Source organism: Macrobrachium nipponense, chromosome 47 (assembly GCF_015104395.2).
Source record: "Macrobrachium nipponense isolate FS-2020 chromosome 47, ASM1510439v2, whole genome shotgun sequence".
In the NCBI taxonomy this organism is placed as follows: domain Eukaryota; kingdom Metazoa; phylum Arthropoda; class Malacostraca; order Decapoda; family Palaemonidae; genus Macrobrachium; species Macrobrachium nipponense.
In genome coordinates, this window is record NC_087222.1 from 18,475,918 (window position 1) to 18,491,399 (window position 15,482).

Here is a 15,482-nt window from a genome sequence, read left to right on the forward strand (position 1 = left end):
GATTGGTGAGAAACAGTTCACAGAATAAACACTCGAGGCTCCCAAAATGCAAGAACCCATAGGGGACAATAAATTTAAATCTGTCCAAAGGAGCGAAAAAGCTAGGGAGAACATAGTCTCCAGGTGCTCAAATCCTAAGAATCTAAACACCAGATGTCAAGACAGTGAGAGGTTTCTCCGTCAGTGACAGAAGATCCTTCCAGCATGATGTGGACGTATATCAGATGGGACCCTAAGATCCTTCCAGGAATGTAGTCCTCCAATGTTGATGCTGAATCCTCCAGACAATACTCTGCAGACAATACTCTGCAGGATCCCTCCTATTCACTTTGCCCCTCTCCGGTGTAACCATAAGAAGTAGAGGAATAAGTGAGGAGGAATGAACGGTTCTCTCGGTCTCTTTGCTAGCAAAACTAGCCAGAGAAGTGAATCGCAGGCTGCCATCAAACTGCATTGATGAGTCTAGAGAGAGTTCTTGCCTAGGAAAAACGATTTCCTAAGGATACTTTAAAAACTCTCGAATGGTCAGAGAAACGTTTGCCACCATTGAGACTGGTCGCCATGGCCTGGGTGGAGTGACTGGCGTAGGCCAATACCATCCTCCTACATGTTCCAGTCCCCATTAAGGCTGAAACCTCTCAAGAGGACTGAATGGGGGACTCCCTACTGGTCAACTGCATGACTGTCACGTCAACCCTGGGTACCGAGTGATCACCACGAGAGTGATCACAGGCAAGGCATGTCACCTGAACGACTAATTTCCTTCTTTCCACTCAGTGGTCTGAGTCGTGACAGTGAGCGAACTCTGTGTCATTGACTCTAGATGCACACGAATCCGTAGATTTGCATGCACTCAGGGAATCTCATGAATGAGTGCCCAGGCATGGATCTAGTCTTAAGGGCAGAACTTCTAGCAACAGAAGTGTGAACTGAAGTTTGCACTTCTACAGCTCCCGACATGCCAGACCCTAGGGACAGCGTGACAGTTCCTGTTCCAGAAGGAACAGGCGAGCCAATGACGACAGAGGAGGCAGACCCTCAGAAGTCCACCCTAACAAAAACTTCTTAGAGGGGGAGACTACCTTCTTCTTCGGCAGGGAGCCTTAAAGGTCGAATGGAGTGGAGAAAAAATTGAAGAAAATACGATGATTAAAAATAGGAAGATGACTACACTTGACGAGCTCTCTTCCTCCTCGACTTTTCCAAATTTTGCAAAACTACTTCTACAGGATGAGGCACATTTACAGCAGAAGTAGATTTAATAATCACAGGACCAGTATCACAGCATGCTACGAGTTATAAGTACAAGTCCGAGGTTAGGAGAGCCAACACAAAGAGATATCCTAGCATCTACTGCTTTAATCAACTATCACCTCTGTTAGCCTGTAAAATAAAGAAAATATGATTACAAAAAGAAGGAAAACTCCTCCGCCACTGAAATGAGAGGAGATCCCTCAAACACCAACACCACAAGGCCCCCTCTCTCTTCGTCCAATAAACTGATGAAAGAGAAGAGGAAATACCGGAAGGAAAACAAAGGACTCGCCTCAGATGTTCCTCTTGGTAATTTCCAAAGTGTAAGGGCAAATTTCAAATGAAATACTGCTCGCCTAACATTAAAGTGCAAAAATATGAAATATGTAATAAGGGTGTATTTAGAGGTGATAGTTGATTAATGCAGTAGATGGTTGGATATCTCTTTGTGTTGGCTCTCCTAACTCGGATTGTACCATTAACTCATAACATGCTATGATATTGGTCTCGAGTGTGTGTACTGTTCCTCTGCTGGAAATCATGTTCATTTGCTGCTTTTATCCTGGAGTTTCATCATTGGACAATGCCTTTTTCATTTATTATTAAAAATAATAAATGAAAAATCCCAACCTCGGACAATGCTTTGCAACTGCCCTATAATTATTAAATCTACTTCTGCTGGTAAATGTTTAGCAAAGCAAACAAAGTGAAGCAAACGGCAAGCAGGGACGAGGGCAGTATGCAGCACATCCACAGCTGAAGGTAAAGTGACACTCTACTGACCCGGTTGTTCAGTAGTTAACTGCCGAACCACCTTGTTAAAAGTTTAATGGCTTTGCTGAAGGCAATTCCTATGATAAAGGCCGAGGGTTTGTGTATTGTGTAGGAACAACAGATTATCTGTAGTTTGTGGTATGTTAACATTTAAAACAAAAGCTCAAAGTAACAAGATGAAAGCTGCCAAAAATGTCAGTCAGTGCATCGTGAATAACTCACACCCTGGGTCTTCAACAATGCAATTGTGTCATTAAGTGACTCAAGATTCAATATAGGGACACTCTCTTATTGTAATTACTTCACTTTTATATCACTCACCTAGAGTATGTTATTGAGGAAAGTTAACTCGATACATAGAAAACATGTTCCTTCACAGATTACCAGTGATCATTTATAGCAAAAAAGGTTATCTGTGGCAAAGAGAAGTGATTTTCATTAAAACATAGAAGTTTACTATACACAATACAGTAGGAAAAATTTATTTTTCGGCAATGACCTGTGTCACCCAGTGAAATGGTTCCTTAGCACTCATTTCTAAGGTATATTGGCAGACTCAGTATATGGCGATCTGGTTCTATGGTGCTCATCTAGCGCCATAAATTCAGTGATTTATGGTGCCATAATGGACGAAGTTTTGGTTATTGATGCTGACTTCACAGTGAATGGAGGTGGGATCAAGGACATATTCTACTCCAAAGCATTAAGTCTTGTAATTTGAAATAGAAAAGTTGTTGCTAGCATTGAAAAAACAAAGCTTGTCATTCCTATTAGAGAGCTATGCAGATGAATAGCTACTGCCTCTGGTTGGTGGTCATCTTAACTCATAGTGGAGTGGTGGTAGTGCCAAGGGTCACCTCCTACTTAAGGGGAATGCTCCCATGGTTAGCAAAGTATGATAGGTGCCCACCCTTGCCCTGACACCTACACTGAAATAAAGTCATGACCCATCCACTGAGACTGATGGGTGCTCCAGGTACACTGTACACCCTGGCTCTTCAAACTCAACACCTTACTGAAATGGAGAAGCAATAACAGGAGAACATCCAATGCCTCCTTCCGCAATGCCATGCCAGGCCACTAAAAATGGTCTCAAGGTATTGAAAATTTCGACATTTTGTAAACTTATATAAAAACTATGATAAGAAGCGAAGATCGTTTATGCCTCCCATAGTCCGATAGCAGAATGGGCATAAATAACAAAAAACCTCTGAAAACTAAGGAGGAAGAGGCTCTTCTCATATAATTATCTTTGCTTCAAAGTAGGCCAAAAACACGCCACAACACTGAGTGTGTCTCAGACATGAAGCCCATATAAAATGGAAGACAACACATTTATATAGAGGAAAAGATAACTTCCTAGGTTATGGATGGTCCTCTGATTCCTGTTGTAATGAAGGCTGGAAGTCTTTAGCTGTGTCAACAAACAGGGATGTACTGCTTGATGAATCACTTCTTGTCACTGCGAGGGTTGGTTCAGAGAGGAACTCTTCTCTTTACCCTGGAAGCAGAGCTATCAGGGCAGGCAAAGATTTTAGCATTCACTCCAATTCGGGTTTTAAACATTTTATGAATTAGAAAAAATATATAGAAGACAAAAAACTACTGTGTTTGTCTGAAAAAACATTCTGAATCATTGCAGTGGCCTATATGCCAATTGCGACAAAGCAGAAGACTTAGGGACTTATTGTCAGAGACATTCAGCCAAATTGCGTTTGTCTAATGTCAGGCCCCCATTCGCCCCTTGCTAGGGAAAGAAATATAGAAAGGCTACTCTATCATATAGAGGCAGTCCCCAGTTATCAGCAGGGGTTCCGTTCTCAGCAGGGTGTTGATAAACGAAAACCGCTATTAACTGGAACACGGCAATTTATGCCACTTATGGTGCCGAGTTTCAGTTAATGGCGCTGATAACTGGTTAATGGTACCTCTTAGGTATGCTGTGGCGCTGTTTAACCAAAACTCGGCCCGTTATAGCGCTATAAATTGCCAATTTTTTATTGTGATAAACAAAGCGCTAAAACTGGATGCCATTAACAGACTCCGCCGATAACTGGGGACTGCCTACAATCTTACCTGACAGGACTTCAGTTCCAGCTTGTGATGGTACATGACTCTCTTCACGAAGGAAAAGAGAGGAATGAAAAGAGGAAAGATGAGAGACATTCACCCTCACAATTCACACTTTCATTCATATTCATACCGATCACAAAGGTGAGATACAACCTTGTCCTTTTAAAGGAGCTGGGTAAACTACAAAACTTGTTGACCACTCCAGGAAAAGGTGTCCCAAGGAAAAAGTGTCCTAGGTTTATAAAGGGGCTATAATCCTGAAGGTAGAAAGTAGTGAAAGTGGTCTGATTAGACCCAACCCCTCTTTTCAGTACCTGAGTAACTAACAGGTGGTTGCAAAATGCAATGGAGGGGCCAATATCACTAACTTTGTGAACACTCAGGTGAAAGGTACTGGTGCCATTCTTTCCTATGGAGGAGTAGGGGAGAGTGGTGATGATTCGGACAGTGGGATAGTCCGGACAGTACATTCCTGGAAAGTGTAAGGGGTCCTCAGCTCCAAAAAAGCATGTGAAATAGCGAGAGTTTGTTTACTATTGACACATGGACTTTGGTTTAGAGATGGCATATACTTTAGTATAGAGGGTAAATTTTGTGGTTTTTCTCATTTCCTAGTAATTTTTGACGCTTGAATCATTAGGCGTGGTGTTGTGAATATAATAAGGAAGTTGATGATCAGTTTGGGTGTGAATCTGTATGACAAAGATGTAGCTGTTACCCACCTGTAATCTCAAAGGACATAGGGCTGAGAGTGTCATCAAATGGTTATGATCTGTGAGGGATAGTTTGGACGGTCTAGGGTAGGGATGATTCGGACATGTCTGAATCATCCCTCCTAGCGAATGCTTCAAGAGTTTTGAGAAAAGGGTGGTTCAGGTAGAACATGATTATGTGAAGAAAGATAGAAACAGGGTTGACCAGGAGGGTTTTCACCACCTACAAGCACAACAACCTGCATCATCATCACAACAGCAGTTTTCTCCTGAGAATATTCGACCATTTCCAAAAGCAGGAGAGAGAAACGAGAGGAAAGGAGACAGTTAAAAGCAAAAGCAGGGAAGATGCATGATTGCAATGGACACTCCAAAAAAGCTTGAATGTAAACAGGACGGAAAACAGAAGTGAAAGCCAAAAATTCCAGCCAAGAAGGAAACTGAAAGTTAGGAACAAGATAGCATTCAAGAACGGCAAAAAAATCAAAAAGCAAGAAAAAATACTAAAAAGTTTTATCACAGAGGACCAAACCAGTGATGAAGAGTTTCATCATCGTCTTGAAGATCTCTTGACAGCTGAGCTAAACAATAATTGTTTTGACAACTTGGAAGAGGAGATCAGAGACAGAGAATTTGGTTTTCATTGATAAATTTCTCGAGTAGTGAGACTTTGTTCTTGTTGGAATAGATCCAGTAAAATGCAGCTAAGTCTATTATGTAGGTAAATTAACCAGCAATTTAGATGCGTATGATGAATTTCAGATTTCTTATTTAAGAAAATCATTTGCTACTAATAGTTTTACACTTCCATAAATTGAGGATAAAGCAATTGTTGGTAAAGAGGCAGTAATTGGAATGCTTCCAATTTCAGTTCAGCAAAGAAAACAAGGGTATTTCAAAGTTCATTAGGCCAACATTAAATAAAATTTAGGCACAACAAATTTCATGTATTTGAGTTACATTTTGTGTTTGGTGCTTTTTTACTCATGAGAGAATATACAAGCAATATTTCGGTTAGGTTTAATCATTGGCAGGCGAGGATATTGTTTCATTTTAAAATTTTTTTTTTTTTTGACGGATACAATATTCTTTAAGCCAACTTTAATATTTATTCTCAGCAAACATCGTGGATTTCAGTTACATTTTCTCTCTGCCAATCACTAAGGGAGAGAATAATCTTTTAAGTTGATTTTGAGTATTTCAGTTAACATTTCGTATGGTATTTGTTTCAGGATACTTTATCATCTGCTTGGGAATGAGATCTGACTTCTCGAAAGTTTTCATAATCCCCAGATCATGTCAAACCTCTTGAAGGTTATCCCTGTCCTTATAGCAACTGCAAGCGGTAGCTTGCCAGGACTAGCCAATCATTGAGATACCTCAAGCAGATGTATCCCTACCGAATGGGCTCAAGCTGAAACAAGGGTAAACACTCTCGTGAACACCTGAGTGGTAGTTGAGAGCAAGAAGAGTAGTGCCCTGAATTGGAACAGTGTCCCATCGAGGATAAAGCGAAGGTACCTTCTGGAGGATTGATGAATGGGTATTTGAAAATATACATTCTTCAGATCCACTGATCTAAGTGAACACAGAGTCTGCCGTTTCCATCATGAACTGAGTCTGGCAAATGAATTGGTTCAAAGGAAAGCGATCAATCACCAGCCTCCAGCCTCCCCGAGGCCTTCTCTACTAAGAAGAGCCAACTGTAGAAACCCAGGGACAGATCTCGCCCGATTTCCACAGCTCTTTGCTCTGCATGCCATGCACCTCTTCCTTCAGTGCCAGATCCTTGGCCGAAACCAGCGATGTAGATTTGAAGATGGACTGGAGAGTTGATGAGACGTGGCCTTGACTCAAAGGGAAGTAGATATCCCTCCTGAGGGACATCTACTACCCCAGGTCCTCTGCTCCATATTGCTACAAAGTTTTTTTTTGCCCAATGGCTCGATAGGCAACCCCAACCCCAACCCAAGACAGCTTGATGGCAACGCTGCCCCCTAGTGTTTCCCCTTCTTCTTCTTTCCCTTACATCCCTTCACATGGGAAAGAAGGGTTAAAAGGAGCACGGCTGTGCTCTTTTCGAGAGAAAGAAGGAGTTGTTGGGTACTTCCATGGCACCTACTCCCTTGGAAGGAAGACTTTTTAGGGTCGAGAACAAGAGCTATCTTGACTCATTGGTTTAGTCCGCAGTTGTACGTGAAGTCCCAGAGGTTTTCGCAACTGCCTGGTGGTAGTGAGATGGTTCACTGTCCTTCAGCTCTCCGTTTCTCCAGCGCAGCACCTACCAACTCTCTAGGGTAGACCCCCAGTAATGGTCTGATCCTAAGAACCAAAGCCGATTCTGAACCAAGAGACCTGGTGACGCGATTCAGGACTGCATCCCTATTCCTCAACACCAAGTTTGCCCATAGGTTAAAATGGACGTTAGTAAAAGGTGATGATCTATTGACTGGATTATGAAATGAAAACCAATTTTTTGAATGTAAGTCATATCAGTCACATTGTGGCTTTATCGAGTGTACTGCAGACCAAAATTTATCAGATCTTCTCAGTGTGAAGTATCCCAGTGTGGTAAACTTTTCAAACTCCTCCTGGATCATTTGTGTTGAAGATAGACTTGAGCAGACTTTGCATAATTCAGGTGGTCAGCTGCATGTAAATAAGGTAACAAATTTTACATTGTAAATATGATCCCAATCACCATAACGTTCTGCATAAATAAACAACTTGACAATTCCACCAAGCTTCATACATCACACCCACAAATTTTCTGTTCTTCCAGATGATTGAAGTGCCTCAAGCTTTCTATGACACAATATCTCCAATAGCAACAGAGTTCAGCATTTCATCCAAACTTTCCGAGTTGTCAATCACAAATAAATAGCAATCTTTTAATTAAGTTTTTCGACATTCATTAATACTGACTGACTCTAAAAGCAGTATCCCTAAAGTCTGCTGGGTCAAGAAATGTGCATGTAGACTTTGGGGGCATATATGTCCAGTTCATCATGTGAAAACACTACTCTTAACATAAATTGTTTCCCATGGGTTTTCAAAAGGGTGCACCTTGCCATTATGGTTCCAATAGCTCCAAGATGGATAGTTAATTGTGAAAGTGGGTTACTGGGATCAGCAGCAAGAATAATTTCACATCCTTTAGCATACACAGTGGCTGGTCAAAGGTAACCATTGTTGTGGACTGACCACTCTTCTCTCCTTCCTCTGCTGCAAGAAGGCAAGTGTCAATTGTACATAGATGGATTACTGGGGTTTCAGTTTTGGTATGATCATGTTTTGCTGTATGTTCTGTCCATTAAACCTTCCCAATTTGGATAAGAGGGATCTTGGAAAGGCCAAAAGTTGTACAACCATAAATGTCAAGGTCGATTAGAGCAGATCGAATGTCCTTTGGTCCTTTGGTCCTTTGGTCTGTGACACTAGGCATTTCGATATCCTTCAGCTTTTATCAGAGTAATAACCACGGACTTCGGGTCGTTGGTATGTTTTGACCTTGAATAGTCCATGTGGGCCAAATGATGTGGCATAATTTAACCTTTCTGTCCAAGGAACTTGTGTCTGAGCTGATTTATTAACATTGTTTTTGTAAAAAGAAAGTACAACTTCGAATTTCACCTCATTCCTCCCATTGAGTGGATCATGTTATGACCATCTAAAATTGCCACATTGTAATCAGCATTGTCCCACATGGATATAGGATTGTGGACTGACTACTGTAGAAGTGTTTAATGCTACCGATGCCTCATCATTCAAGACTTCTCTATATGGTGAACAAAAATCGTAGATTAGTTAGTATATCTATTAGTACTCATGATCCATACTTTCTGTATGGATGAACAACTTAACCTTATCTGAATTGGGGAGAAGTGACTTTGGTCGGACTGCCACAATTATATATAGTGTTGAAGCTGACAGACTCCCTCTGAATGTTACTGTCATCTTCCTTACGTTTCAAGATCCGATCTATCAATAACCTAAGAGACTCTGGAACAAGCTCACTACTTCCTGATAGACGCGCTGTGGTGGAGGGACAAACAAATGACACTCATGAGGTTGCGAACAAATATCATTTCGAATAATCTCAGCGACTGTTTTTGAAAAATCATTAGTTGAATCTCGTCAGCAGGACCGCTTTTCCTCTGGGCATGTATATATACACTCCTTTACGCAGTGACTGAAACAGAGAACTCCATTCTTTCCACTGATATCAGTTATAGTTTCCTGATGACCACAATGTTCTTCGAGTTTCCTTTCAAGGTGTTTCTTACTATATACTACAGTACTAGTTCCTTCAAAATTGTTCACAACGGACATCAATTCATCCAGACAGTACTAATAGTCATCATTCTGCTCTAAATGTTCACACAGTGTCAAGAAATATCTTGATTTATCATCATCTGGCCTTCGGACTTGTTGTTCATTAGTTCCTGGTTTGGAACTTTTAGGTTTAAAAAAAATATCTGTAACTGTACGATGATCAACGCTCTATCTACTGCAACAAGGTCAATAACATCGGCTAGCCAAAGTAGGATTTCCCTACCCCAATTATCATTTCGTAGTTCAGAATTACTTTTAATGGCATTGACTATTTCCAGCGTTTCTACTAAGCTGTACTCATGTGGATATGTCTTCCTAAATATCTTAATATTTGCAGAGATAGTTTTTGCCCAAAATCGGCATTGTGCCTTGATATCCAAATCCTCCTGAATTTTACGGTCCAAATGAAGTTCTCTTGAGGGGGCTTCTGCAGGGTGACGTGTATATTTTAGGGCTGTTGCCTCGTATATAAGGCGCCCTATGAGGTAATGTTAGAACTTGCGATAATCTTACGCTAAGTCTTTGGTTGGTATTGCACTTCCATATTCATGGGAGTGTCTTGGGGTTTGTAGATCACTTACGAAGTCGGTATTATCTTCTTTGGTTATGACAACGATTTGTTAAACTCATGATGATTCGGTTATGAGGTGAGGTTCTAGTAGAAACCACGAAGTATAAAAATACATATATTCTTCTGAAATTACATGGTGAAGATCAGGTATGATTGTACAGGTCTTCTAATGACGATAGCTTGATTGCTTCTGCCAATGATGATGGCTAATTCTATTCTCTCTACATGATAAAGCTTAGGTAAAGAGGTACAGGTCTTCTAATGACTATGGCTAACTCTATTCTGTCCTGTCTACCATCTCGGTTACAAGTCATAAAGGAGCAGACAGTAGCTCGAACATACGAACATACAATCAGATGACATAGTTACATACGAACATACAATCAGATGACATAGTTACTAATCACGTAGGCCGCTTGAGCTATAGGTCACGGTGTTTGTCTCAAGCAGGAAGCTTGGACTAAAGTTTATAAACAATTGAATGACTACAGGTGACGGCATGTCAACTAAGCCTACATACTTTATGGTATACGTCATCTTAGCGGCTCTGATCTGATCACATTCCTGCAAGCAATCTGGTTGACCTCTTTAGCTTTAGTCTTTTATATATATGGACTAACATTCCATATTTTTATTATGTAAACACTTCTTACATATATAGTATAATGGAGGTCTTATGTTCCACAAACATGTTCTTTTATACTGTCCCCTTTTATTCAAGCCTTTTGTTACTTGCACAGTTTCAACCCCAGCTTAAGTGTAACGGCAAAAATCTTAACGAAATCGGATTCTACGAATTTTTAAACATGAGAACTAGTTAACTTACAACCTGTCAACACAACTTTTTAGACTTGATTAACCCTTAAACGCCGGAGCGGTAAATAAAAAAATGACTCCCGTATGCCGGAGGGGTTTGAGAGTGAGCGCGTAAGTGGAAAAAATATTTTTTTCAAAAAATCACAGCGCGCTTAGTTTTCCAGATTAAGAGTTCATTTTTGGCTCCTTTTTTTTTCATTGCTTGAAGTTTAGTATGCAACCATCAGAAATGAAAAAAATTATCATTATCATATATAAATAATGCGATATATGATAGCGCAAAAACGAAATTTCATATATAATTGTATTCAAATCGCGCTGTGCGCAAAACAGTTAAAGGTAACAAGTTTACTTTTTTTTTTTCGTTGTAATGTGCACTAAATTGCGATCATTTTGATATATAACACATTGTAAAACAAGATAAAAGCAACACAGAGAAAATATTATCACAAAATAATGCATGAATTCGTAACGCGCTTACGTAAACACATATTTTTTTCAAAAATTCACCATAAATCTAAATATTGTCCTAGAGACTTCCAATATGTTTCAGAATAAAGACAAATGATTGAATATTACTATACTGTAAGAATATTAGCTTACAATGCAATTTTCGACAATATCTGACGAGCTAAAGTTTTTTTGACTGAATGTCAAATTTTTTTTTTTTATATATATTATTTTATATGCAATTATTTCGGAAATAAGAAAAGCTACAACTTTTCAAATATTTTTTCGTTTTATTCTACATGAAATTGGCGCACAATTTTCATATATAAAACTCTATGAAATGCCTAATATGAAACGGAACAAATATTCCGAGAATGGGACTTACGCATTTCGGAGATTTGTGGCGGAGAATCCGCGCGGCAGGAGGGAAGGAAAGTTTTTTTTTAAAAATTCACCATAAATTTAAATATTGTGCTAGAGACTTCGAATTTGTTTCACGATGAAGATAAATAACTGAATATTACTAGACTGTAAGAGTTTTATCTTACAATTGCGTTTTTTCGACCATTTCGGTAGAGTCCAAATTTGACCGAACGTGGTTTTTTTTCTATTTATCGTGATTTATATGCAATATTTCGAAAATGAGAATAGCTACATCCTTCAACTATTTATTGTTTTATTATACATGAAATTGCGCACATTTTCATATATAAAACGTTATGTAACGGCTAATTTAAAATGGTGCAAACATTACCACAATCGCACGTATGATTTTTTCGGAAGAGTTACCGCCGCGGACGTAAAGAAAATTTATTTTTTTCATAAATTCACCATAAATCGAAATATTGTGCTAGAGACTTCCAATTTGTTGCAAAATGAAGGTAAATGCTTGAATATTACTAGAAATATGGCGTTTTAGCTTACAATTGTTGCGGTTTTTCGACCATTTTCGGTAGAGTCAAATTGACCAAAGGTTGAAAATTTGTCACTTATATCATTTTTTTTTTATATGAAAATATTTCAAAATTGATAAAAGCTACAACCATGGGTTGTTTTTTTAGTTGTATTGTGCATGAAATTGCGCACATTTTCATATATAAAACTTATGTAACGGCTAATTTTAAAATGGTGCAAACATTACCACAATCCGCATGTATGATTATTTTCGGAAGAGTTACCGCGCGGACGTAAGGAAAAAGTGTTTTCATAAATTCACCATAAATCGAAATATTGTGCTAGAGACTTCCAATTAGTTGCAAAATTAAGATAAATGATTGAATATTACTAAAATATAAGAGTTTTAGCTTACAATTGCGTTTTTCGACCATTTCTGTAGAGTCAAAGGTTTGCAACCGAAGGTTGAAAAAATTTTGGCACTTATCGTTATTTATATGAAAATATCTTAAACTGATAAAAGCTACAATCATGAGTATTTTTTTGTTGTATTCTACATAAAAATGCGCACATTTTCATATATAATACTCTATGTAACGGCTAATTTAAAATGTACAAAAAACAAAAAATTATGTCAAAGTGACAAAATAATTTCAGAGATGTGTCACAGATACTTTTTAGTGCGGCAAAGAAAGAAATTCGCGCTTGCGCGCCTGCGTAACGATTGTAAACAAAACACACTTGATCCGTGAACTCCCAGCATCCCCCAAGGCGCGTGATTCAAGAGTTTTCGGCTGGTAGGCCTAAAAGTATTTTTCCGCGAATTTTTAAAAAAACTTTTGTATGTCGACGTAAAATACGTCCAGTCGGCACCCGAGAGACAAAAAATGTCGACGTAAAATACGTCCAGTCGGCGTTTAAGGGTTAAACAAACACCGAGAAAAAAGTTAGAAATGCAATTTGACCGCCATTTTCTTTCAATAATTATTGGAAAAAGTGTCATGGGATTTTTTACGAATTTTGGGATTTACTTCCTATTGGTAATTAACCCTCTTTTACGCCAATTGGACGTATTAACGTCGAGTCAAAATGTCTCCCGTATGCCGATTGGACGTATCATACGTCGGCTCAAAAAGTTTTTTTTAAAAATTCGCGGAAAAAGGAAAAATACTTATAGGCCTACCAGCCGAAAACTTTTGTATCACGCGCCTTGGGGATGCTGGGAGTTCACGGATCAAGGTGTTGTTTTGTTTACAATCGTTACGCAGAGGCGCGCAAGCGCGAATTTCTTTCTTATCGCCACTAAAAGTATCAGTGGAGCACATCTCGGAAATTATTTCGTCACTTTGACATAATTATTGCACCATTTTAAATTATCCTTTGACATGAAGTATTATATATGAAAATGTGCGCAATTTCATGCACAATACAACTAAAACTACTCATGATTGTAGCTTTTATCAATTTTGAAATATTTTCATATAAATAACGATAAGTGCAAAAATTTCACCTTCGGTCAACTTTGACTCTACAGAAATGGTCGAGAAACGCAATTGTAAGCTAAAATTCTTATATTATAGTAATATTCAATCATTTGCCTTCATTTTTCAACAAATTAGACGTCTCTAGCACAATATTTCGATTTATGGTGAATTTATGAAAAACTTTTCCTTACGTTCGTGCGATAACTCTTCCGATAAATTTTTTCGTGCGATTTGTCCTAATGTTTGCACCCTTTTAAATTTGCCGTTACATAAAGTTTTATATATGGAAATGTGCGCAATTTCATGCACAATACAACAAAAAACAACCCATGGTTGTAGCTTTTATCAGTTTTGAAATATTTTCATATAAATAACGTTAAGTGCAAAAATTTCAACTTTCGGTCAACTTGACTCTACCGAAATGGTCGAAAAACGCAATTGTAAGCTAAAACTCTTATATTCTAGTAATATTCATCATTTACCTTCATTTTGCAACGACTTGGAAGTCTCTAGCACAATATTTCGATTCATGGTGAATTTATGAAAAAAAAAAAAATACGTTCGCGCGGCAACTCTTCCGAAAAAATCAGAATTTTTTTTTGTGCGATTGTCGAAATGTTTGCACCATTTAAAATTAGCTGTACATAAAGTTTTATATATGAAAATGTGCGCAATTTCATGTAGAATACAACTAAAAATGATTGAAGGTTGTAGCTTTTCTCTTTTTTCGAAATATTTGCATATAAATCACGATAAATAGAAAAAAAAAAAAACCACGTTCGGTCAAATTTGACTCTACCGAAATATTGTGAAAAAACGCAATTGTAAGCTAAAACTCTTACGGCCTAGTAATAGTCCTTCATTTTTTCTTCATTTTGAAACAAATTTGAAGTCTCTAAAACAATATTGTGATTTATGGTGAATTTTTGAAAAATATATTTACCTTCACTCCGCGCGCCGATTCGCGGCCGCAAGTCTCCGAAATACGTACATGGCATTATTCTAATATTTGCTCCTTTTCATATTAGCCTTTTATAGAGTTTCATATATCAAAATGTGCGCAAATTCATGAAGAATACAATAAAAAAATAATTGAAGGTTGTAGCTTTTTTCCATCTTCGAAATATGTGCATATGAAAAATATATATATTAAAATTTCGACATTCGGTCAAATTTAACTCGTCCGAAATGGTCGAAATCTGCAATTCTAATCTAAAACTCTTACAGTATCGTAATATTCAATCATTTGTCTTAATTTTTTGAAACAAATTGGAAGTCTCTAGAACAATATTGTGATTTACGGTGAATTTTTTGAAAAAAATATTTTTTGCGTCCGCGCGTTACGAATTCGTACATCATTTTGTGATAATATTTTTCCGGTGTTGCTTTTATTGTTTTACAATGTAGTTATATATCAAAATGATTGCAATTTAGTGTAACAATAACAACGCAAATAAAAATAACTGGTTAGCTTTGACCGTTTTCTGCACAGCGTGATTTGAATACAATTATGTATGAATTTTTTTTTTTCGCTACCATATATCGCATTATTTACATATGATAATGATATTTTTTTCAGTTTTTTCTTTCTGATGGTTGCATTCTAAACTTCAGGCAATGACAAAAAAAAAGGAGCCAAAAAAATGAACTCTTAATCTTTCAAAAGTACGTGCGCTGTAATTTTTTGAAAAAATTATTTTTTCCACTTCCGCGCTCACTCCAAACCGGGCCCGGCATACGGGAGACGTTTGATTTTTAGGGCTCCGGCGTAAGAGGGTTAACCTCTGCACGTCCTGAGAGTATCAGCTTACTGATCGAAATGTCTGGGTTCAACCCTAATTGTCCTGTGCTACACACTCAAAGAGAGAGAGAGAGAGAGAGAGAGAGAGAGAGAGAGAGAGAGAGAGAGAGAGAGAGAGAGAAAGCGGTTTTTTGTTGCTACCAAAAGACTTTCTCCTTCTACTTAGAGCCTATTCTGTGTGTGTGCCTGAATGTCTATGTGTTAGTGTGTATGCAAGTATGAGTGTGTATACATGTCTATATGCATGAGTGTGAGTGTGTATGTAAGTGTGTGTGTATTCATGTGTGTGTAAGTGTGTGTATGCATGTGTATAAGTG

At 38.2% G+C, this 15,482-nt stretch overlaps 1 protein-coding gene across 3 annotated transcripts in view; it reads right to left on the reverse strand.

Annotated features, from left to right (window-relative positions):
• LOC135204745 (zinc finger protein 300-like) overlaps positions 1 to 15,482 on the reverse strand; it is a 362,981-nt gene that overhangs the window by 91,981 nt on the left and 255,518 nt on the right. The window contains exon 1 of one of the 3 annotated variants that reach the window (XM_064234911.1): positions 2,350 to 2,447. The exons of the other annotated variants lie outside the window; for them this stretch is intronic. The gene's annotated coding sequence lies outside the window, so the exon portion shown is untranslated. Of the gene's footprint in view, positions 1 to 2,349; positions 2,448 to 15,482 lie in introns of those variants that run through there. 3 annotated transcript variants of the gene reach the window in all.